The sequence below is a fragment of the Thermobia domestica genome, chromosome 6 (assembly GCF_964235325.1).
Source record: "Thermobia domestica chromosome 6, izTheDome1.hap1.1, whole genome shotgun sequence".
Classification (NCBI taxonomy): domain Eukaryota; kingdom Metazoa; phylum Arthropoda; class Insecta; order Zygentoma; family Lepismatidae; genus Thermobia; species Thermobia domestica.
Genome location: NC_137459.1, coordinates 146,058,449 through 146,083,398, shown reverse-complemented (window position 1 = coordinate 146,083,398; position 24,950 = coordinate 146,058,449). Strand labels below are relative to the sequence as shown.

General features: G+C 37.9%; 1 protein-coding gene across 1 annotated transcript in view; it reads right to left on the bottom strand.

Moving 5' to 3' along the window:
• The window catches only part of Cln3 (CLN3 lysosomal/endosomal transmembrane protein, battenin), a 224,188-nt gene extending 199,794 nt beyond the window's left edge, over window positions 1-24,394 (bottom strand). Inside the window, exon 1 of the mRNA XM_081762191.1 lies at window positions 24,216-24,394. The gene's annotated coding sequence lies outside the window, so the exon portion shown is untranslated. The remainder of the gene's footprint in view (window positions 1-24,215) is intronic.
• Between the last annotated feature and the right edge of the window lie 556 nt (window positions 24,395-24,950).

The following is a 24,950-nucleotide window of genomic DNA, read 5'->3' as shown; positions in this document are numbered from 1 at the left end:
TTATCTCGATTTTGTGGACATTACTGTTTTCTATATCTAGCATGTCGTGCATCTGGTTATTCACTGCACGATTTCTTAAACAAATTCTCACTCACCAATATTGATGCTAATGATGTTATGCTTTATTCATTTATGAGAGTATGATGGTATTATTTTTTTAAACTCCGCCATTGCCGGTCCCAAGCCCTGGATGAGAAAGGAGGAGGGTTGGGGGTGTTGCTACCCCCGTAAAAGAAAATAAGCCATACTCTGCTATGCGCTAGGATGAAGAATGTGATATCTGCTCTGCTATGTGGTTGTAAAGTGTTCATAAAAGGGAACGAGTCTCTGTGTAATATGTGCTATGTTAAATAGGTGGATGAAGAATGCTATATTTGCTCTGCTATGTGTTCGTAAAGTGCTCATAAAAGGGAACGGGTCTTATATGGCATGTGCGTGGACGGGGATCCGACACCGGACGATCAGCGTGGTACTCCTAAAAGACCGTGCGCGTGGTCCGCCAATCGACGTCAAGGGGCAGGGTCCGCTGCCAGCCAATCGGAGGTGGTCCGCTGCCGGCCAATCGGCGTGAACGGGGCGGGGTCCGGTGCCGGCCAATCAGCGGAGGTCCCGCGCCAGCCAATCGGCGTGAACGGGTGGGGTCCGGTACCAGCCAATCGGAGGTCGTAAAAGAGCGTGACCAATCAGCGTCAAGGGGCGTGGCCGGGGGCGTGGCCTGCACCGACCAATCAGCGTCAAGGGGGCGTGGCCAGCCAATCAGCGTCAAGGGGCGTGGCGGGGTCACGTGACCTGCGCCAGCCAATCAGCGTCAAGGGTTTGCGCATGCGCAGTAGGAAAAAAAAAACACCCGCAAGTGACCCCTATCTACTTCCCTCAAGGGAGCTCATGTTTGCTAGCGATGAGCTTTTATCCGCCCTGTAATATAAAACTGCCAGTGAGCTTATGTCCGGCAAGCTTTTTGCCACTGAGCTTATGTCCGGTGAGCTTATGTCTGACACCCCATTTCATAGATGTCCAAACTCCCGAACCCGACGCTCGCGAGCTCGGAACTCGAGCTCAACCGGACTCGGACTCAATAATTGAGCCCAAGCCCGAGTAAGCCCTAGCCCCAATGAAATAAGTCGGCGCGAGCCCAACTGAGAGAAGTGAGCCTGAGTGCAAGAGAGCGCGAGCCCAATTGAGAGAAATGAGCCCAAGCGCGAGCCCAGTCGAGAGAAGGGAGCGTGAGCCTGAGTGACCTCAAGCCTAGTTGAGAGAAGGAAACGTGAGCTCCAGTGAGCGCGAGCTCAGTTGAAAGAAAAGTTCGCGAGCTCGAGCTCAGTTGAGAAAAGTAATCGCGAACGCTAGTGAGCGCGAGCCCAGTTGAGACAGTTGAGCGCGAGCCCGAGTGAGTGCGAGCCCAGTTGAAACAGGTAAGCGCAGGCCCGAATGAGTGCGAGCACAGTCAAGAGAGATGAGCGCGAGCCTGAGTGAGTGCGAGCTCAGTTGAGAGAAGTGATCGCGAGCGCTAGTGAGCGCGAGCCCAGTTGAGACAGGCGAGCGTGAGCGCTTGCGAGCCCAGTGGAAAATGGTCATGTATGGTCGGTCCTCGTGACCGTGCGTGCTAGCGCTGGAGGCTGGTAACGAAAATCTGTTTGGCGTGGGTTAAAATTTTTGGTGGGCAGACCCAAAGAAAGTTTTTATTTTTTTTAATCGTTCATAACACTTCTTCAATAAAATATGATGAAAAAAGTACTCAGAAAGGCGATTTACTTACTTTTGTGTAGATAAGTAGTAGTAGTAGTAGTAGTAGTACAGAAGCGAAGATATCTTTCCATGAAATCATGAAAGTGGAAAAATCGACTTCCAAACCTATTCAGAAGGTAGGTATATTGGCATGTGTCGAAATGAGTTGTTTGCTACGCGACGTTATGCCTTCAGGCAAACTACTGGCGATCGACTAGGTAAGAGTCTTAAGAACCACCATGAAGAAAAAAGAAAGAAAGAAAAAGGTATGCTTATATCATGGGGAGAACAAAATAAAATAGTCTATGTGCTCATTAAGTGTTTGAAACCAATGATGTTATGAATATCCATTTTCTAATTTTCTTAGAAGACTAAAGGGAATCTTTAATTCTCCTATATAAGAAGAAAGAAAAATATATCACATATATGACACAGATAACGAAATAAAATAACATATTTATCTACGCCTTGGCCTTAAGTGGTTTAAAATTGTTCTGAATATTTTTTCTAATTCCCATAATAAAAATAAACGAATAATGAGAATTGTTAATTCTCATAGAAAAAGAAAGAAAAATATAATTATACTTCTTAAACAAAGAATAAAATAAAATATATTCAATCTATCTTAGCAATTCCAAATGCTAAGAACATAAATGTTTGTTTTTCTTTTTCTTCTGCTCGTGAACATTTCATATCTTCAAGCTAATATTCATCTTGAACAAAATACTCTTCAGTAAACATAAAAATCTTATAATTTTAAACCTAATATCTTGTTCAGGCACCATTATTATCTATCACCGTATTGATTCGACGAGGCATGGAATCAATTAGTGACGAACATAAGTCAGGTCTTCTACGGAAGCTTTCACATACTTCTTGAACATGATTCTTCAGAGCTTCAACAGTTTTCTCCCGTCTAGGTTCCCAATTCTGCACAATTAATGCCCACATATTTTTTTTCGATGGGGTTAAGGTCCGAGGATTCAGATGGCCAATCAAGCAAAGACGTGTCAGGATATCTCTGGAACCACTGTTTAGTTATTCCCGAAGTATGGACACTACTGTTATCTTGGATGTAAATAATGACAGGCATTTCGTCTTCCGGATACATGCCCTGACGGTTGGTAACATATGTCGTTCTAATATTTCCACATATTCTCACGAATCCATCCTATACGATATGTCTGCTAATTATCCAACTCCTGCTGCTGATATCCAATCCCAGAAAGCAACGCTAATTCTTCCAGTTCTTGTCCTCTTTAGATATGTTCTGGTGAATAACGAGTGCAATTGGGGCGCCACAGAAACAGTCTTCCGTCTTGGGCAGAGAGGAACACGTTCTCGTCTGTCCAAATCACGGTATCTCAGAACTCTTTCGTAGCTGGCAGATACTGCAACGAAAACGACATTCTTGAGACACGGTGTTCTACAGTCAATTCTTCTTTTACGGCAGGAATTCAGTGTTGGATTTCCGCTTCATGTAATCATTTCCTTACTGTAATTGCTGATATGTTCAGATGCAGGTCTTTCCAAGAGCGGAAGCAGGTTGAAAGGGATCGGATCCAGTATTGAACATACGCTTTGGTTCGATTAAACGTAATAGCAATATACGAAGCACTACGACCCCATTCCCACGTGCCAACTATACGGCCAATCGTTACTTCTGAAGTATAAGGCTTGGTATCCTATTAAGCTGTAGCTCACCTTCGCTGTATTAACTCACAATAATCCAATGCACAGACTAACACCCTTTACGGTAATATCAGCAAATTGAAGCAATCCATGTGACGTTACATTACCCCATCTTTTCTTAGTAAATGTGTCAAGATTAATAGGATGAGGTTTGGTAGTGCAGTAAAAGCTCTCTCAAGCAATTCAACAACATATCTCCAGTGGTCGAACTGGAAATAAATTACTACCGTTTAACTTATATACATAGACCTGTGTTAAGTACTCTTCAACATTGTAGAGCTTACATCTTATTGTAATTTCTTCTTACAGCTGGTATGATTTTTGGCATCTTAATTTACTTCCGGTATGCCGTACTGGCCCAATTTGATTATTGTATAGTCTTGCTTCTATAATGACTGCTGCAAAGAGGCATCTTAATGTGCGTTGCTTGTTAACCTGTAGGTTCTATTTTTTAATTGATTTGGAGTTTAGCGCCCCGATCAGAACTGGGTACATGAGACATGGATCTACAGTTTAACGTGGGATTCGAACCATATAAGCTTCAACCGAGAATCGAAACTCGGTCTCTCGTGCGAAGGTGCACACCCGAACCATTTTATTTTATATGTTCTCTGCTAACATGGCAACATTTCAAACCAGTCTCCACTTCAAAATATCTTTTATAAGTTTTATTTATTTTGCTGTTATCCCTAGCCTACTGAAGGCCTACAAAGTACTTTTTCTCTCCAGCAAGATGATGTCGCAATTAAAATTCCAGCCAAGTGATAAGGATGGCCACACAGTGGATGATTTTATTTGTTTATACATATTTTTGGACATTACTAGTACCTATGGTCTTTACCCCGTCACATATGAGGACTGACATCTCTCGGAGAGCATACACTTCTGGGAAGGGGGAAGGAAGAAAGGAATGGAAAGGGAAGGAAGCGGCCTGGAATATGTATGTTAGATATTATCCCGGCATGTGCCTGGTAAGAATGAGATAAACTGAAAAAGGTCTCACTCAGAATGTCTGGCCTGAAGAAGCCGTTACAATTTTTCGACCGAGTATCCCCATCGAACACACAGTGGATGAAATAGTATATCTTGTTTCGCAACACTTTCAATCAACAGTTTTCTTGTAGCGTTTTATGAGAACTAATTCTTGATAATTTAATGGAAGATAAAAATATCTGGGACATTCTCCATCTGAAATGTTGCAAAATAATATTTATCGTTTATTGTGTGGGCAGCATATATTCGACTACGGGATCTTTCTTATCGCGTTTTTTTTTTTTTTTTTTTACTACTCTAATCTCACTTATCAAGAGTTTGTGGTCCAAACTCCCCTTCGCGAACGGAAATAATGAAATTTGTTGAATTTAACGCTTGAAACAGTATTGCTGAAAATTTCAGAAGCAGCAATTACGCAATAGATGATTAGGATATTTAACCTATACACATAGTGATGCGCACGAGTCGAGACATGTCTCGAATCTTGACTTGAATCCGAGTCGAGATTCGAGGCGAGACACTTTGTAAAATTCAAGCCGAGTCGAGACTGCTCGTAAAAAAAATCGACTCGGCTCGAATGTCTCGAAAATCTTTCCATAATTTTTAATATTATTTTGAAGAAAGTATTCACTCAGAAACAGCCTTGAAACCAATTCCAGCATTTATTACTTTAGAAAGGTACAGAATGCATAAACTTAATAGTTAATCTTTCGAGATCAAACTTTAATTTTCAGCTCAATTCAGTTAATTAAAATGTGAACCCCATGACATCGGCAACCACGACTGAAATGAACACCTGACCATCGCCACTGGACCTTGGCGCAGTTTCAGAGGGTAGCATTGTCTGATGAATCCAGATACCTTCTTCATCATGACAATGAGAGGGTGCGAATCCGTCGTGTGCCAAGGCAATAGCTCCTTGACACCTGTACTGCGTGACGGAGACAAGCTGGCGGCGGCTTAACTATGCCCTGGAGAACATTCAGGTGAGCATCCATGTGTCTAATGGAGCTTGAACAAGGCACCATGACGGCCGAGGCGTATCGCAAACTGCTTGCAGACTACGTAAACCCCTTTATGACGACTATGCTTACCAACAGTAGTGGCAGTTTCTGACGAGATAATGCAGCATGTCACAAGGCCAGGAGTGTGATGGAGCGGTTCAAAGAACACAGGGGCGAGTTCCAAGTGATGTTCTGTGCCCCCAATTCGACGGATGTGAACCCAATCGAACATAATCTGGGATGTGATTGAACGTGATGTCAGAGCACATCGCCCCCCTCCCCGGAATTTACGGGAATTAGCTGACCTGTGTATGCATATGTGGTGCCAACTCTCTCCAGCGACCTACCGAGGATCACTGCGCCCATGCCAAGACGCGTCGCCGTTGTTATCCGTGCCAAAGGTGGATTTACTGACAATTAGGTAGGTAGTCATAACGTTCTGGCTGATGTGTGCGTATATTTTAACTCGTACATTTTGTCTCGACTCGAATTCCGAGACGTCTCGTCTCTAATTCGAGTCGAGTCAAGACAGAAACTGTCGAGTCGAGACATGAGTGAAGACATAAACATATTTTTAGTCGAGACATGAGTCGAGGCAACGTTTTCTCGAGACGAGTATAGTCAGGCTTAAATCTTGACTCGATTCGACTTGTTCGCATCCCTATATACACAATTGCGATAATAGAGATGCTGCAACTATGATCTTTTAATTGAAATGTATGGGCCGAGGGGAATTCTCTCGTAACTATATAGTTAGCGTACTCATCTTCGGCACGAGAGATCTGGAATCGATTCCTGGTGGAAGGTTATCTGGTTTGGATTCCATGTTAAGATGTAGGTCCACGTCTTAAATAGCCTCGGCGCTGAACAAGAAACTAAACTCCAAATCAACCCACTAACCAATCCAATTGAAGTCAGACTTGGGAGCGCCTTTTGCTGTCATGATGTTGATATAGTGGCTCAATGATTGAATTCTCACCTCTGGTTTTAGTCATAGATTCGATTCCAGTCTATGCCAAGAAGTTTGAGTTGAACAGTATCGTGTCCGTTGGTTTCTAAGGGTTCTTTTTTTCCTTCCAATTCACTCATCAGTTTCTTTCATTATTCATTTTTTTCACCCTTCGTCCGTTTCCTTTAGCTTTCAGGACATAATCGTGCGATGTTAGAAATTTTCGTTTCATTTCATAGTATTAGATCAATAATTGAGTCGTGAATTTCCAAAATCAATCTTCACTATTCCCACCTAATTACTTGTGAGTAGATCATGAGTATTTAGATATATAAATTAATTATAATAAGTACCCTGGCACTTGTAAACTACTGTGTATAAGTTATTTTTCTTGTTTTTGTCAAAAAGAAATTCAAGTATTGTTTTTCTTCCCTGTCTGAAAGCACTAAGCTTAGTCTCGAAAAGAAGATTGCTTTTCAGCATACACTAGATTTGTTTGACAGGAGTCACTTGCTCACAGACCTTACGTGAAAGCAGCAAGTCTCTTGGAGAAGTTAACTCACGTGAACAGGGTTGGAAATATGTTCCCCTTTTACCCGGCTGACTTACTTCTTTCGCGATGGTAGTGCCAGTAGTAGTAGAAGTAGGAGGAGGAGAAGGAGGAGGAAAAGTGTTATGAACGATTTAAAAAATTGAGAGAAGCTTTCCTTGGACCGGGTTTGAACCCAGGCCAAAAGCAATTTTCGTTACCAGCCTAGAGCGCTAGCGCGCACGGCCACGAGGATCGATAGTAACAAGTGTCTGATTTCTGTTATATAGCTAGGTATAGGCTACTTGGCAGGATACGGATAACACTAACAAATCAGAACCATGTATTTAATTACTACTTCCGGGAGTACTCTCCCGAGCTAGTCCTCAACAACCCAGTCCGAGGTAATGTTACCTACGTTAATAAAATTCTTTTCAAACGGTTCAGACATTTTTTGTTATGATAGACAACGTATTTTTCATTTATATACTCTGTAGATATAGATTAATAGTATTGTTGCTGTTTTGTTATTTATTTATTTAAGTTATTTATTGATACAAAAAATGAGGTGTTATGTTTAATGTTTAACAATACATAACATTTCCTATGTTATCAACAGTCAAGTAGCGAATTTTATGTGTAATCAGTGGCGGATCTAGGCCAGGTCCGGGGAAACTAGGCTTCCCAGTTTTTTTCAGTGACAGTATAAATTATGCTATTATTTATACATTTTTGAAATTTTATATATACCTATCATAGTCTAGGTACTCTCTGCCCCCCAGTTTTTACCTTCTACATTCACCACTGTGTGTAATATGTATATTACATTGAAAATTAAATGAAATCTTTGAGTTTTACGTCCCACGATTATGCGGGTTGGATTAAAGGAGAAGGTGATGAGGAATGAATAAAATGGTGGAATGAAGAAAGTGGGAGGAAACTGCAAAACCCCGAGAAAACCCACGCACACGGTGCGTATATTACATTGAATGTAATGTGTCACGTTAGTAGTAAATTAGTAGTAAAAGCATGAATACTAAACATCTCAAGAGTTCTCAAGAGATTTTCTTTCAACTTACACAGCACTTGCACCTGACTTATGCATGTATAGAATTTAACATTCTTTTCCATACACTTTTCTTAACGTTCAAGTTCTTTAGGCTAAATGAGACGGATGGTTAATGAAAGTAAATTCTAGTTAAAGTAAAATTTTAATTAATTCTTAACGGGAATCGAACACGAGACTACAAGAGCCAAAACGCACGGGCTGGCCACTAGACAAGCAGAAACCTTATAAGTTTTACTAACAGCGGCGTGTGTATAACGACGATTTGCCGTCTCCAGGTTTGTTCCGGTCATACCGGCACACGAGTGTGATTGCTTCCAGGTCACGACATTCGTAACCAGTTTCATGGATGGTACTGCTTACAAATACCAGTATAATAATAGGGTCTGTTCTAACCCTAACGGGTAAGAACTGACTGTGGAGAGATACTTTTTTCTGAAAACGGAGTTCGATTCTCGATAGAATCCTATGGTTTCGGATTCCACGTTAAGCTGTAAGTCCATGTCTCGTATAGCCTCGCTGCTGAATGGAACGCTAAAATCAAATGAACTACTACAACTAATAACAGCCATCATGCAGACCATTTTCTTCATAATAATTTTTTTTTTCTTTCAAACAGGACAAACATAAATGTATAATCACAAGCATTCTCTTAAAATCTTCTGAAGTGTTCAGAAATCTACGAAAACAAACAAAAAAAAAAAAAAAGAGGGAAACAAAAAAGAAACGATTTGATGTATGAACTTCTACCAAACATAGGTTCTAGCAAGCAAAGTACGCTTTTTTTACCATTATTCAATTTGATCAGTTGCTACATTTGCTAATAAAAAGTTGACAATACATGTTCTCCCTGAAATATACGGAAAGTAGAAAGTATCTTTTGATCAAAGATCCGGCTTTAGATTGGTTGATTTATATAAAAATCAATCGGGAAGCAGGAATTCTTTCAATGAGCCACTATCGCTATTGAGCTTGTAACAACAGAAGTAGTGCTCCGCGTATATCTCGCAGAGTCACAAAAAAATCTTGTGACGTCATAGGTAAAACGTTAATGACCTTGTGACCTTGTGGTCCTAGGGGTATATAGGACCAGCCCCTTTTGGAAATTGCCAAATTTAAAAATTGGGTATGGTAGTCTAGGACCATAGTATGTACTTCTATTAGTATTGGGGGTTTATCTCATTCCCTTTTATTTGTAAAAAATTGCCAAAAATTAAATTTCGGATAGTTTTGACCTAATTTATCCCCTTTCATGAGGTGTTATTACCTTACATGGTTATATGGGCATATACAAGGGTTCATTCGCTTTCATAAGATATGGGTATATTGGTGCACCCCTTTAAAAATCTGGGAGGGGTACCTTGCAGCACCCCGTAAATTTTGGAAATTGCCCAATTTGAACATTTAGTATAATAGTATAGGACCCTAATATAGATTACTGTAAATTTGGGTGGTCCACCTCGTTCCCTTTTAGGGGTACAAAATTGCCAAAATATAAACGTAAGCAATACGTTGTACCACGCGTTTAGTTTTTGACCCACTTTATCCCCTTTGATGAGGTCCTATTACCTTATATGGTTATATGGTCATGTATAGGTGTCCATTTCCTATCAGAAAACATAGGTGCATTCATGCACCCTTTAAATTTTTGGGAGGGCTACATTGGACTCCGCATAAATTTTGAAAATTGCTCAATTTAAACATTTGGTATCATAGTATATGACCTTAATATGTATTATGATAAATTTGGATGGTCCACCACGTTTCCTTTTAGGGGTACAAAATTGCCAAAATATAAACGTAAGCAATACGTTGTACCACGGGTTTGGTTTTTGGTTCATTTTATCCCCTTTGATGAGGTCCTATTACCTTATATGGTTATATGGTCATGTATAGAGGCCCATTACCTATTATAAGACATTGGTACCTTGGTGCACCACTTGAAATTTTTGGGAGGGATACCCAGGCCCACCCCTTCAATTTTTGAGATTCTCCAATTTAAGCATTTGGTATCATAGTACAGGATCTCAATATGTATCATGATAAATTTGGATGATCCACTTCGTTCCCTTTCATGGGTACAAATTGCCAAATTTTAGTACAACCACGTGTTTGGTTTTTGGTCCATTTTATCCCGTTAGATGAGGTCCTATTACTTATATGGTTATATGGTCATGTATAGGTGTTCATTCCCTATCATAAGACATGGGTATATTGGTCCACCACTTTAAATTTTTGGGAGGGGTACCTTGGCCCTTAAATTTTGGAAATTTTCAGATTTAAGCATTCGGTATTGTAGTGCAGGACCTCAATATGGTTCATGATAAATTTGGATGGTTCACCTCGTTCCCTTTCATGGGTAAAAGATTGTCGAAAATTAGTACGACTACGTGTTTGGTTTTGACCTGTTATCCCTTTGATGTGATCCTATGATTATATAAGGGTCAATTATCTTACATAAGACATAGGTATATTAGTGCATCCTTTTAAAATTTGGGAGGGGTCCACCCCTTAAATTTTGGAAATGGTTTAATATAGGCATTTGGTATTATAGTATAGGACATCAGTATGCATCACTATAAATTTGGGTGATCCATCATGATGCAATAGTACACGTCAAAACATTTACCAGCAAGATATTTACCCATGGAAGCATCAAAACAAGAAGAACTGTTATGTTTCTTAAATACTGGATCTGTATCTTTATGTTACAAAGGATTCTTGGGTCGAAGTCATCAGTTTGAATTTAGTACACAGCCGGATCAGTGAATATGGTTTCGTCAGCAATTGTGATGAAATCATGAATTCAAACGTCAGCACATTCGACGTTAGACGTAGCTGTATGCTGAAATCTTTAATCACAGAATGAAATCTATGAATTTGGTTGGTCAACATGACGTCAGCAAATGTGATGAAATCATGAATTCAAACGTCAGCACATTCCTTTCCAATGACGTCAGCAATAACTCTATGAAATCAGCAAATACCGTGTCAGCCCATGAAATCATTTGGGCAAGTATGTTTCAGCAGGAAAGATGTGTACTTCTAACGATAAAGAATTCCTATTCGCAAGCTATTATTCAATAAACAAAACATGTGTTGATTGGTATCAGTGCTACAACATTTGAACCAGTGATTCGATTGGGGAAAGCAGAACAATTTGGTAACTGGCCTGTGAAGAATGGAAAATATTATGTTCACGAATCGACCAAATGAATGATTGTTTTCATGATGAGCTAAATGTGACCATAGTCAAATCATTAGGCTCAAATCATGAAGTGGTGCTGCGTACAGTCCTCGAAAAGAAGATGGTGCTGTTACGTAAAAAGAGTACATTGGATGTCCCTCGCAACATGGTGTATCAGCGCAAACGGAATGGAACAAATTCATTAATGTATTCCAGTGTATAAAACATGCAGTGGAAGTGTGCAACAAAACAAGTATATTCCTGAAAAAGTACTATTTTGAGAAATGTGTCATGCATATTGTACAACATGTATCTAGATGTTGTGATGGTTGTCAACATCATTCGTGGGTGCATACCTGTATTAATAAACAGTTCGTTTGTGATCAAATGGACATTAAGTTTCCATCAATTGATATTGCAATAGACCTTAAAAGACTTCAGTTGGAATTAAAATTATACGCTAAAGACAAACTAGTGCAAGAAGTTCAAAATACATTGTATCGACAATATCCAGATCCTTTATCTGGTATGGATGTATGGGATTAATCAATGCAGTGTAATAAAATGATGCATTTCAATGATTTATATTTTTTCATTTCAAGTACAACCCCATGTTCTGACGTGTACTATTGCATCATGATAAATTCTGTTTATCATAATTCCCAAATTTAAACAATACTTCTCTCGATATACCTGTCTTAAAATTAACCATATCATTATATGATCAATAAGGTGAATAATATCCGTCAATTGTTTACCTTAGTAGAACCAACTGTTTTCAACAAGTGTGTACTCAAACTTAAGAAGTACCACAACAAATGAAATGAATCCCTGTTCACTATTTCATCAAGGTCAATCACGTGGTACATCATATTGCTTACGTTTATATTTGGTCCGTGGGCGGGAATAATCAAAACTAATGACGTAATTTTATTTTGACAATTCTCAAATTATCCTACAAAGTTTCAATGTACCAATGTCCTGGACTCCTAATCCCAATCATAGGTCAATAACTGACCACGTGATCATACTAATATTTGACAATGATTTACCCAAAGAATGACATACCATCCAATTTTAAGAACAATTACCAATTATTGATTTAAAAATAAGAAATTTACCCCTCCCAAAATGTAAGATTGGTACTCAAGTACACCTGTGTTTTATGAAAAAAAAAAGTAATAAATCATGTCAATAATAAAGCCGTATCAAGAAAGATAAAATAACCTTTAAAATTTGAATGTTTGTTCATAAGAGGGACACCTACTTGTTATTTGATAATTCCCAAATTTACGAAATGATTCTATGTACCCCAACAAAATTTAAAAAGGAATATAAAAATATAAAGGTAATAAACATTTGTACTCATTCATCCTTATCAAAGGGCTCATTTACATTTTTTGACAATTTTTTACCCATGAAAGCAAACGAAATTTATAAAAACCTATATTATTAGACCAAATTGGGTAATTTCCTAACTTTAAGGGCGAGCCAATGTACCTCTGACACATTTTAAAAAGGAAGCATCGATGTTCTCATGCCTTATAAAAGAAAATAGACCCCTGAACACATTCATATATTCGTATAAGGTAATAAAACCACATCAAAGGGAATCAATAACCTCCAAAATTTGATTTTTGGTAGTTCTTTACCCATGAAAGGGAACGTGATGGATCACCCAAATGTATAGTGATACATACTGATGTCCTATACTATAATACCAAATGCCTATATTAAACCATTTCCAAAATTTAAGGGGTGGACCCTCCCAAATTTTAAAAGGAATGCACTAATATAACTATGTCTAATGTAAGATAATTAACCCTTATATAATCATAGGATCTCACCAAAGGGGATAACAGGTCAATACCAAACACGTGGTCGTACTAATTTTCGACCATCTTTTACCCATGAAAGGGAACGAGGTGAACCATCCAAATTTATCATGAACCACATTGAGGTCCTGTACTATAATACCGAATGCTTAAATCTGAAAATTTTCAAAATTTAAGGGTGGGCCAAGATACCCCTCCCAAAAATTTAAAGTGGTGGACCAATATACCCATGTCTTGTGATAGGGAATGAACACCCATACATGACCATATAACCATATAAGTAATAGGACCTCATCTAACGGGATAAAATGAACCGAAAACCAAACACGTGGTACAACGTATTGCTTACGTTTATATTTTGGCAATTTTGTACCCCTAAAAGGAAACGAGGTGGACCATCCAAATTTATCATGATACATATTAGGGTCCAGTACTATGATACCAGATGTTGAAATTGAGGTATTTCCAAAATTGAAGGGGGGGGGCCTAGGTACCCCTCCCAAAAATTTAAAGGGGTGCATGAATGTACCTATTTTTTATGATAGGAAATGGACACCTATAGGTGACCATATAGCCATATAAGGTAATAGGACCTCATCAAAGGGGATAAAATGGGTCAAAAACCAAACCCGTGGTACAACGTATTGGTTACGTTTTTATTTTGGCATTTTTATACCCCTAAAAGGGAACGAGGAGGACCACCCAAATTTATAGTAATCTATATTAGGGTCCTATACTATTATATTAAATGCTTAAATTGATCAATTTCCAAAATTTAGAGGGTGGGCCAAGATACCCCTCCCAAATTTTTAAAAGTGTGCACCAATATACCCATATCTTATGAAAGGGAATGGACCCTGTATACGCCCATATAACCATGTAAGGTAATAACACCTCATGAAAGGGGATAAATTAGGTCAAATCCCTCGGAAATTTAATTTTTGGCAATTTTTTACCCATAAAAGTGAACGAGATAAACCCCCAATACTAATACAAGTACATACTATGATCCTAGACTACCATACCCAATTTTTAAATTTGGCAATTTCCAAACTTTAACGGGGGTAGTCCTAGTTACTCCTGCCAAAATTTATGGCGTGGGCTAAGGTAACCCTGCCGAAATTTAGAGGGGTGGTCCTATGTACCCCTAGGTCATTGACCCCGGGCCAAGGTCATTAATCTTTGACCTAAGACGTCACAAAAATTTTTGCTGACTCAGCGAGATATACGCCGACCACTACTACTACTACAATATTATAACCATGGGATTCAAACTTGTGTTGTGTTTGCCTCGCTGCTAAATGTGACGTTAAAATCAAATCAACTATTACAACTAATAACAGACATTTAAGAAAGAGCTCTGCAGTCCATTTTCTTCATAATAAACATTTTTTCGTTTCAAACAGGACAAACATAAATGTATAATAACAAGCATTCTGTTAAAATCTTCTGAAGTATTCAGAAACCTAAGAAAACTAAAAAAGAGAAAAACATAAAAAAACGATTTGATGTATGAACTTCTACCAAACATAGGTTCTAGCAAGCAAAGTAGGTTATTTTTAACATTATTTAATTTGATCAGTTGCTACATTTGCTAATAAAAAGTTGACGATACATGTTACGCAAAGTAGAAAATATCTTTTGATCAAAGATCCAGCTTTAGATTGGTTGATTTATATAAAAAACGATCGGGGAGCAGGAATTCTTTCAATGAGCCGCTATCGCTAGTGAGCTTGTAACGACAATATTATAACCATGGGATTCAAACTTGTTTGCGTTCTTCAAGGTTTAAAGTTCTTAACATATTTCAGATTCTATCGAGAATCAAATTTGAGGTGTATATTTCAAGGTGAAGTGTCCCTATCTGGTCAAGAAACTTGTATTTCAGCATCTACTGGCAATATTTTCTCTAACTTCAAATACCCTGCATTTCATTGTAGTTTATTATAAACCATTGCTTAGTTCTATTATAAAATTGTTCATATTATTTGTCATATTATCTTCGACATTTTAAGTATATATATAATGATATGTAATGCCATAGTGACAGTTTGAACTATAATCCCTATTTTGTTAAGGACTAAAAAATGAGAATTTTATATATAAACAAAAAACAAAATTAGTGATATTTAGTTCCAGAAAGAGGGATGATGGAAGTCAATGTGCTGATCACACAGAAAACAGCTGAAATCCATTTCCTTTACCATAGCTAATTATGCACTACAATTGAAGAGAATTCAATTTATTTTTGAGCTGTAAACTTATTCATAGCTTTTATTAACAGTCAAATCTAGAACACTTTTACGCTTGTAAAATTCTACTTCATTTTTTCGCTTGACAAGAAATAAATAAATAAATACTTGCAGAATATATAATCACACCTTAAACTGTAACCATATATTTCTTTCTACTAGAGTCCTACCTGATCAATCAAAAAATAAAAATTAAAAAGTAGGGTGACAAAGATTCGAACCTGGGTCGCGGGAACGGGAGTTCTGCACAGATCCAATGAACTACGGAATAAGATACACAAAACATCTACACTATAAATATATGGCAGTCCCGTAAGCCTCACGGTGTGAAAGAACATTTTTCCTTCTATTAAATTTTACGATATTTCTATAGTGTCTTGTGTGAACTGCAAAGAGATAGATTATACAGTTATCGATTTGGTTAGGGATTGAGCTTTAAAACTTCCCGGGTCCACCCCGGGAAAAAGTTTGAATAAAACCGCAATCTTAGGCCTTATGTTAAGAACTTTTACAAATGTCGGGGGTTCCAGACCTCCTGGTTACGCCACTGTTTGGTAGCATCCATTGTACCTGATCATAATCAGTCTGTTCACTTCCACTTTCAGCCATAATTTTATTCTACCAAGCCAAAAAGAATGCATTCGTTCTACGCATTAGGCGCTCTTAAAAGTAAAATTATAACAACGAGTTCACCTGGCTTCTTACTTTTGATGCGAGCTACCTCTTCAACATGTTGGTCAGCCAACTCTGATTTAATCTACTCCTCGGTGGTGTTTAGAAGGTCTCAACGCAATATCACACAGCGAGAGACATTCAGTAAATGCACGTGAAGGTAAGTATTGTACAGTCTCCAATCCTATCAGCAACAATAATGCAGTCAAAAGGAGTCAGCCCTAAGGTAATTTGTAAGGATCTAGTGTCAATTGTGGGATTTAGTCTCTGGAATGAAGTCTAGTTTTTGTGACCAGAAGTGTAGAATTAGAGAAGAGTAACGCTTAAATGTTGAAAAATTACGTATGTTCAAATCCTTAAAAATGTGATTAAAAGCATTTGTTAATGCATTTACATGAATTCACTAACAATTGAAGAGTATTGAATCTCAAACAGTTTTGGGCAGAAATTTGATCGTTTTTCCCCCACTGTGGACATGTGGATATTATGAAGTGGCTATAATCCTTACCATCTCGTTCTCCAGGCATAACAGCCATGAACGTTTTTGTGGAACTACATATGTGAAATATATATTATACCGCACTAAAGCAGGAAGTGCAATAACGTTAAGAAAGGAATAAATGTTTCTATTGAAATAATTAATGAATTTTATGTTAATAATAACCCAGATAGAAACTGACTGATGTAAATGTCATTCGCACAACGAATAGAATTCAATTTAAAGCGAGAAAAATCAACTTTAACTACTAGTTGTTTGAAAATCTTCTTTGAAATGAAATCTTTGAGTTTTACGTCCAACGATTATGCCGGTTAGGGTAAAGGAGACGGTGAGGATGAGTGATGAATGAAATGGTGGAATGAAGAAGGTGGGAGGAAACGTAAGAACCCCGAGAAAACCCACGCACACGGTTTTTGTCCACCACAAAGTTCACTTGGCGGGGGCTGGGATCGAACCCGGGACTAGGGCTGTTCCGATAATCGAAAAATCGATAACAATTCGATAAAATTTCAAAACCGTTTAATCGATAAAGAACTTTAATTTTATCGAATTATCGAACTTTCGAGACTCCCGAAATGATCGAGACTCTCGAAATGTTCGAGACACCCGAAATGATTGAGACTCCCGAAATGTTTGAGACTCTCGAAATGTTCGAGACTCCCGAAATGGTCGGGACTATCGAAGTGTTCGAGGCACTCGAAATGTAAGAAACATTAGACAACTTCGAGACACTCGAACTGTTCGAGAGTCTCGAATTGTTTTAAAGCAGCAAATACAGAAATATATCAATATGATCGCATTAGTCGAGTCGCTTGAATATTTTGAAAAGTTCGGGATTATCGGAATGTTCGGAAGTAACAATGTATTCGAAGTTATCATAGTTGTATATAATATGTATTACATATATGCAGGGTGTTCATTTTAAAACTTCTCTCCTTAGCAATGAAGTGAAAGAAAAGTTTTTTCCCCACAGATCTGTACAAGGTTTAAGCAGTCTCTCAGAAGAGAGAAAAAGGAAGAGAAAACATGCATCACCTAAATGGAATTGGAATCAAAGACACCATTAGTCTACTAATACGAGTATTCACTTTGTCGATTGCGCCAATAACGGGACAGGCAGAAAAATAATTTTACATATGATTTCAAGGGTTTAATTTGAAGTTCTGTATAGAGACAGCTACTGATATAGGTAGAGTAAAGAAATTCCATAAGGCTGAAGACTTAAAAACTCCCGTATCGAAACTTTACTATCCGGCGCTCGGATGCCTTCGAGTATTTGAGATTCTCGTGAAACAAACCTTGAGAATTTTGGGTACAAAGCTCTCTATTACAGGCCGTCCTGTCTGTCTGTTTGTATGTGGCATCCGATAATAACGTTGGGTTGCCATATTTTGAAATTAGAAGAGCGAGGGATTCTAAACCGTAAGTGCTGATGCGAACTTGTGTATTACAAATACTGACGATCCTTCTGACAATTTTTTTAGTGATTTCTTTGTTAAGTGACACTTCCAATGTACTTTTCTAACAAAACTAAAGTAAAGCAAATTTAGTTTTTGCCTTTAATGTTTTATTAAGTTCAACAAATGTGAGTCTCGAATTGTAAAGTAAGTATTACAGTAAGATATCTCTAATAAGGATATCTTTAAGACAAGTTGTTTTTCAAAAAAAAAAAAAAAAAAAAAAAAAGCGATATATGGCAGATGCTCATACGGTTTTCTCTCTAAGAAACACAAAATAATTTCTAAACTTTTATCATAAGAAAACTAAAACATATTTAGGAGTCTTGGTCCATCTCTTATAAAATTTCTAATCATTTTCAAAGATTGCTACTTGAAATCATACTAACATACGAAATTACCACAGTTTCACAATATATGAAATACAGTATAAACATTTTAAAAGAAAAAAATCTAATAATGAATCTAATCTAAACAAAATGCTAAGGATACCGTAGTTCAATTTGCAATCATTTCTGAATATATAAAGACTAGTTGAACATATAGATTACGTAACAACATAGACTTGTTCAGTTGAGCTGGACAGAATGTTATCAAAGAAATACACACCCATGAGATCGTATATTAGTATTCATGGGTTCAACCAAAATGTGTATGATTATGCCAAATGTTTTTACATTTTTCATTCCCTTTAACTTTTTTTTAAAAAAAAATCTCGATTGCATAATATCTTATCATAAAATTCTACGCATGATACGTCTTTCATATTGTACAAAACCAGTAGTAATAATTTGGCAGTTTCTACATTCATCTTGTTTCTGTCATCTGTCCATTCGCAATTGAGATTGACAAAGAAATCATGCGATTTACGTTGAATATAATAACACTTTATCGACAAAGTCGTCTTAGATTTTTCTCCAATCCAAAAAAGCGGGTGGTTTTACGTGATTAAGAGATGATTAAGCGGGAGACGAATATAAGACCTGAAAATCTGGTAGTATCCGCTAAAATCAGGTAATATGGCAACCCTATGTCAGGAATCGCCTCTCAAACGTTGGTGGCAGTGTTTTGAAACACTCTGTATAAAATAATGCACCATGTTATTCTGAATTGATGCAAAACTACGTTTTTAAAACCTACATTATTCGTTCAGGAAGCAATCTGCCTTCACCAAACGACGCTTCTGGATCCGTTAGTATGTGGATTCATCATAATGTATATACAAACCGACTGTATAGAACATATGCTACACTGTATATTCACTGTCGAGGAAATAGATTTATTTCCGTTTTTCATCTTCATTAAACTTAGTGATGATTTCAAGGTTTCTCCTGGGTAGGCTTACCATACGTCCTAGATTCAAGCCTGGTCCGGAAAATTGTCTGGGACTAACTAATGCTCGAAATTTTAGGGAAAATGGAAGACCGGGAAATTTCGCTGTGATTGATCAAGTGCTTGGCTTGCAATTCTGTCTTCTGCTGATATTTCTGAAAAAATCAATAGCGATGACGTGTTCTTCGCAAGAATACTTTACTCAGGAAAATAATTAAGACAATAATATAAAAATATATTTTAAGTATAGAAAATGAGCATAAGCACTTTTGGAACTTAAGATTAAACTTTTCTTAACTTCTTAATAAACACACACACCATTCTTTAAAATATCCAGAAATTATGATAATCCTGCCCGGGGGATTTTGAATACACGGAGGGTGAAAGTAGCAAAAATACTGGTAAGCCACGGTGAACATGATCAGAGATATGTTTGTGGGGGAATATTTCTCCTGAACAACCCCCTGAAATCACCACTGATTTGACTAACATTTATTTTACTGAAAGGCTAAAGAGAGAGTTTGCGCCCAAAGCATCAACATATCTGATTGCGGCAATGTGTGAACTAGTGGCCATTAACCCTTTCAAGTTTTTTGGTCGTTTTCGACCGATATTGTAGTGTCTTAAAGATTCGATTAAAAGAGAACTAAGAATGCCATTTAGTTCCGGTCGTTTTTTTATTTTCCAAGAGAGGAGGTATTCAAGAAAGCCTTGGAAGGGTCTATACGCTTCCGAGTGTCAGAACGTAGGCGGGTACGACGTCATCAATTTACAAATTCCCCCTTTTTTTACTGAGGTCTAACTTCAACATTTTTTGTTGAGCTTTTCTTTAAACCTAGATTCCTAACATTTTCCATAAACAATCAGTGGACCCATTAGTTTTTATGAGAATTTTTCGGATGTCTTCGTCAACATAGAAGAGGGGTTCAGAGGGACAAAAGGTTAAAAAAGGGATATTTTTGACCAAAAATCCCACTTTCGCAATTTTTGCTCCGCTCGGCTACATGATATTGACATTTAAGTGGTACTTTCTGAAAACCTACTCGATTTTAAAGAGAACAACGTATGGATTATCATCCTACGATAATTAGGGACGTGTCAGGAAATTTTTGAAGTTTGTATAGTATCCTTGGGAAATTTCGGAAATATTCGCAGAAGAGGAAAATATTTTTCCCGCCCTTATTACTGAAGATAGAAGATTGGTATTTGGCAAAAGTAATTAGTACCATAAGTAATATTTTTAAAGTGATTTCCAGATATCTATGTTAACGCAGAGCCGCGCCAGAGGGCACCAAACCGGGGAAAAAGGATTTTTTCTGCAAAAATCTCTATTTTCCTCACTTGTAACCTCCTAAGGAACGTCCTAAGGACATGCGGGTGATATCATCTAAACGCCTACTCTATTTTAAAGAGAACGACGTATGTATCATGATCCTACGATAATTAGGGACGTGTCAGGAAATTTTTGAAATTTGTATAGTATCCTTGGAAAATTTCGGAAATATTCGCAGAAGAGGAAAATATCCCCCCCCCTTAGTATTGAAGATAGGAGATTGACATTTAGTACAAGTAATTACTACCATAAGTAATATTTTTTAAAGTTATTTCCATATCTCTATGTTAACCCAGGGCCGCGCCAGAGAGCCCCAAAACGGGAAAAAAGGGATTTTTCTGTATTTTCCTTACTTGTAACCTCCTTAGGAATGTCCTAGGGACATGAGGGTAATACAATCTGGACACCTGCTCTATTCTGAAGAGAATAGCGTATGAATCGTGATCCTACGATAATTAAAGACGTGTCAAGAAATTTTTGAAATTCATATAGGGTATTCTGAGACATTCTGGGAATATTCGCGGAAGAGGAAAATATTTTTTTCCGTCCTTAGTGTTAAAGATAGGAAATTAGTGTTTGGCAAAAGCAATTAGTACACTACGTAGTATTTTCGAAAGTGATTTCTGGATCTCTATGTTTACCCAGGGCCGCGCCAGAGGGGTCCAAACCGGAAAAAACGGGATTTTTCAGCAAAAATCAGTATTTACCTCAATGTTTCTCTCCTTAGAGATGTCCGAGGGAAATTCGGGTGATACCACCTGAAAGACTACTCCATTCTGAACAAAACGACATATGAATCATAATTTTACGATCATTAGGGACGTGTCAGAATTTTTTAAAAATTTTGTAGGGTGCATTTTAGGGAATTTTTGGGTGTTTTTTTTATGCTCTCTGAACATGGGTAAAAAAATTTCCCACCCTTACTATTGAAGACACGAAATTCGAATTTGTCACAAGTAATTAGTACACTACGTAGTATTTTTCCAAATTTTTGGAGGTTTGTGCGCAGACCCGGTAGAGCCTCAGGGGTCTCCAAACTTTGAAGAAGTTTTTTGGGCAAAAAATCCCGCTTTTCCCTCAAATAATTCCCTTCTGGTACATCATAGAGACATGCAAGTTGTACCGTTTGAAAGGCTTTTCCATTCTGAGACAAACGAGGTATGAACCATGATCCTAGGGTAAATAGGGATGACCGTCGCTGCTTATCTGAGACTCAAGAAAAACGCCGAAAAAGGCAAGAATTTAAAAGGGTTAACAGAAAGGAAACACGACAGAAGATAACACATTTGGCTTAGCTACCACATTTTAGCAACACCGTACGCGATTAATATGGTTGAGGTGTTGGGCGTATACTATATCGTATGAAGAGCAAATTACCCTATTTGTACGTTTAAGACCGTATGTCTGACAGCAAATAACAAACAAGAGATAAAATTCAGGAAGAAATTGAACTTCCTGTGTGTGTGTGTGTCGGACGAAAAAGCAATCCCTTTCTGTACGCTTTCCTTTCTCCTCACAAATACAACTTTGCAATAACTCACCAGATGAAAAGAAAAAAAGTTGTTTGACTAGTTTGGCTGCAAGGAGGAATCATTGGAGAGGTGAAGAAACCGAATTGCCCATCACTACTTTTGATAATACCCGAAACTTCGATAATACTCGAAATGTCGATAATACCCGAAACTTCGATAATACTCGAAATGTCAATAATACCCGAACTTTCGATAATACCCAAAGCTTTGATAATACTCGAAATTTCGATAATACCCGAAACTTCGATAATACCCGAAACTTCGATAATTTCAAATACTCGAACGGTTTCGAGTAACCGATGACAATTCGATATATTTTCACTCTCGAAGTTCGATAGGTCCTCAGCCTTATCGAACACCCCTACCCGGGACCCCAAGCACCAGAGGTGAACGCTCTACCACTGAGCCACCGCGGCCCCTACTATTTGTTTGATGTTTTGTGTATACATATATATTGAAGTTTTCCCATTTCAGTTTTTTAAATATAAATATTTAAACTGAGAAAGGACTTTGTAGACATGCTTTATTAATATCTCCTTAGTTAAAAATACTTCATGAGTTAGTGGGTGTAACTTTTAAAATTACTCTGTGATAGATCGCTTAACTCTAATGCGAAAAGTCCCTGGTTCAATCCCAGACCATGTTCGTTAGTGGTGGACAACAACGAGTCTGTGGAGTTCTCGGGATGGAGTTCTCGTGGTTTTCTCTCACATCCTCATTCGACCAATTGTTTCATAAAGATTTACTTTCATTGATCATCTGACTCTTTTAGCCTAAAACCCATTATCGTAGACGTTAAAATAAAATAAAAAATAAATTTACTTACCAATCATAATGTTTCAAATCCTTCAATTCCTTTTTTCTTGCTGGAACCTTATCTACACGTAAAGAAGGTTTTAATTGTAAAAATTAGCTCACAACTGCGTTCTTCACTAATACAACAAACTGATGGGTATAACGAAAATATTTTTCATGAACTTGCCAAAACGCTGTATAGTTGATATAGTACAATGAATTTGACAAATATGGTTTGTGGAAGACACGGTGGAAGCTTTTCCGGTGCTGTATAGCTTTGCTATAGTGACAAGGGGAAGTGTCAATGTGTTCTTGTTAATTTCTAGTGCAACGAGCTATTGTTCTTTGTTAAATTCCAAGGTCATATAAACGATAACATATCCATTCCTTTTAACTTAGGTGATGTAATAGTATTACTTAAGTTTTGTTTACGTATTAATATGCTCTGAAAGTTCATCGAAGTCGAACTTGAAATATGCTATTAAATCAAAGTTTCAGGAGAAAGAGAAAACTTTTCTCTACTTAACGTTGTAACGTTAAAATGAGAGATATACTACGGGACAAAACATAACCAATTTTTTCCTCGAAGGTCAAGATCTAAGGGTTTACTTGTCCCTACCATAAATTCTTGATTATAACTAGATTTCGGCGTTGCCGCTCCAAATCAGGTAGAACTGTATAAAGCTCTCAGTATGGCTAACCCTATTACGGTTATCATAGTAGCGTCATACAGCGTTTGTTCCGTCTGGCATCTGTAGCTTTTATAGCGTGATTAAAGAACGTATATTTCAGTAGCTACGCTTTGCAATCAGCCCACATCGTGTGACAATATATGAAAGCTATTTTATTCTACTTTGTTCGGCTTAAAACACAAATTACTTTGATGTTAATTATATCGGGAAATATGTAAATGTTATCGAATAGAGCAAATCTTCTCTACTTCCGATCCAATACTTTGCATTATGTTATTTCCACAAATGACGTAAGAACAATGCTCTAAATAGAAGAGGGAGAGTATTCGGGGTATACTTCCTTAGATCTTCCACTTCGAGCAATGTGGTAAAGGAATAGCAACACAGTTTAAAAACAGAGCTCTTCCTATCTCGAATATTTTCAGTGCGTAGCTGATGCTTGTTGTATTGCGACATTCGGCAGGCACAGCCTCTCATAGACCGTAGCTCCAGGGAGTCAGTTTAGTACTTATCTATATTTCCTAGCCAATTTCCTCACTATTTCAATATGCATTTATTATTTTATTATCAACGTCCTAGCCACACTGGAATATCACTCTCCATGAGATTAACGAAGTCAAGCAGTGCTGGGTCTGGTGAGAGGAAAGATAGGTGTGACTATTCGTACTCACCAGACGGTGTTGGCGCTGCAGCGTCCACCCAGAGTCGTAAGGACAATTGGAAGCTACTTGAAAGAAAAAAAGTAGCGAACTGCAGTCCACGAAGCCACGAATAACAACTAAGGTCCCCTTCGTTCGCGGCCACTGAGTGGAAACACTGAGTTGCGCCACTGCTTGTGAAAAGACAAGCAACCGACAGCAGCTACCAAGGCTTCTTGTTATTTTCTGTTTCCCTCTCCCCTTTTATTGCCCAAGTTATGAGTGGTGTTGCCAGGACACACAGAAATACATGGAACAGGCAGAAACACACATACAGCCGTTCATGGTTCGAGATTTCAGTGTCCATTCGGCGACTATCTGGTTCATATAGTTCGTAGAAGCATTTCCACCGTCTCAAGTTATTCCTCTTTGAGAAATGGCAGTTAATAGTAAGCAAGCACTTCTTCTTATTTTGCTGCTCAAAAAGAAGAAACGTAGAGGGAAAAAACAATTTATTTATTATCATTTTAAAGGGAATTAACCCAGATTGTTCCGACTACTGGAACAATTTTTAGATATTTAGAACTAAATCCTTTTAATTGAGTGATTTCCCTGGGTTTTGAAGATGCTGACATGAAGGGGAATATTTTAGGTTCCCCGGATGGCAGTTGGCCTGAACTACTTTGAATGAGGTTCCTGAGGATTCACAGGATGGCTCTCTTTCTGCTAAGAGATTTGCCTTAGAGGAGGATTTGTATGAGAGCAATC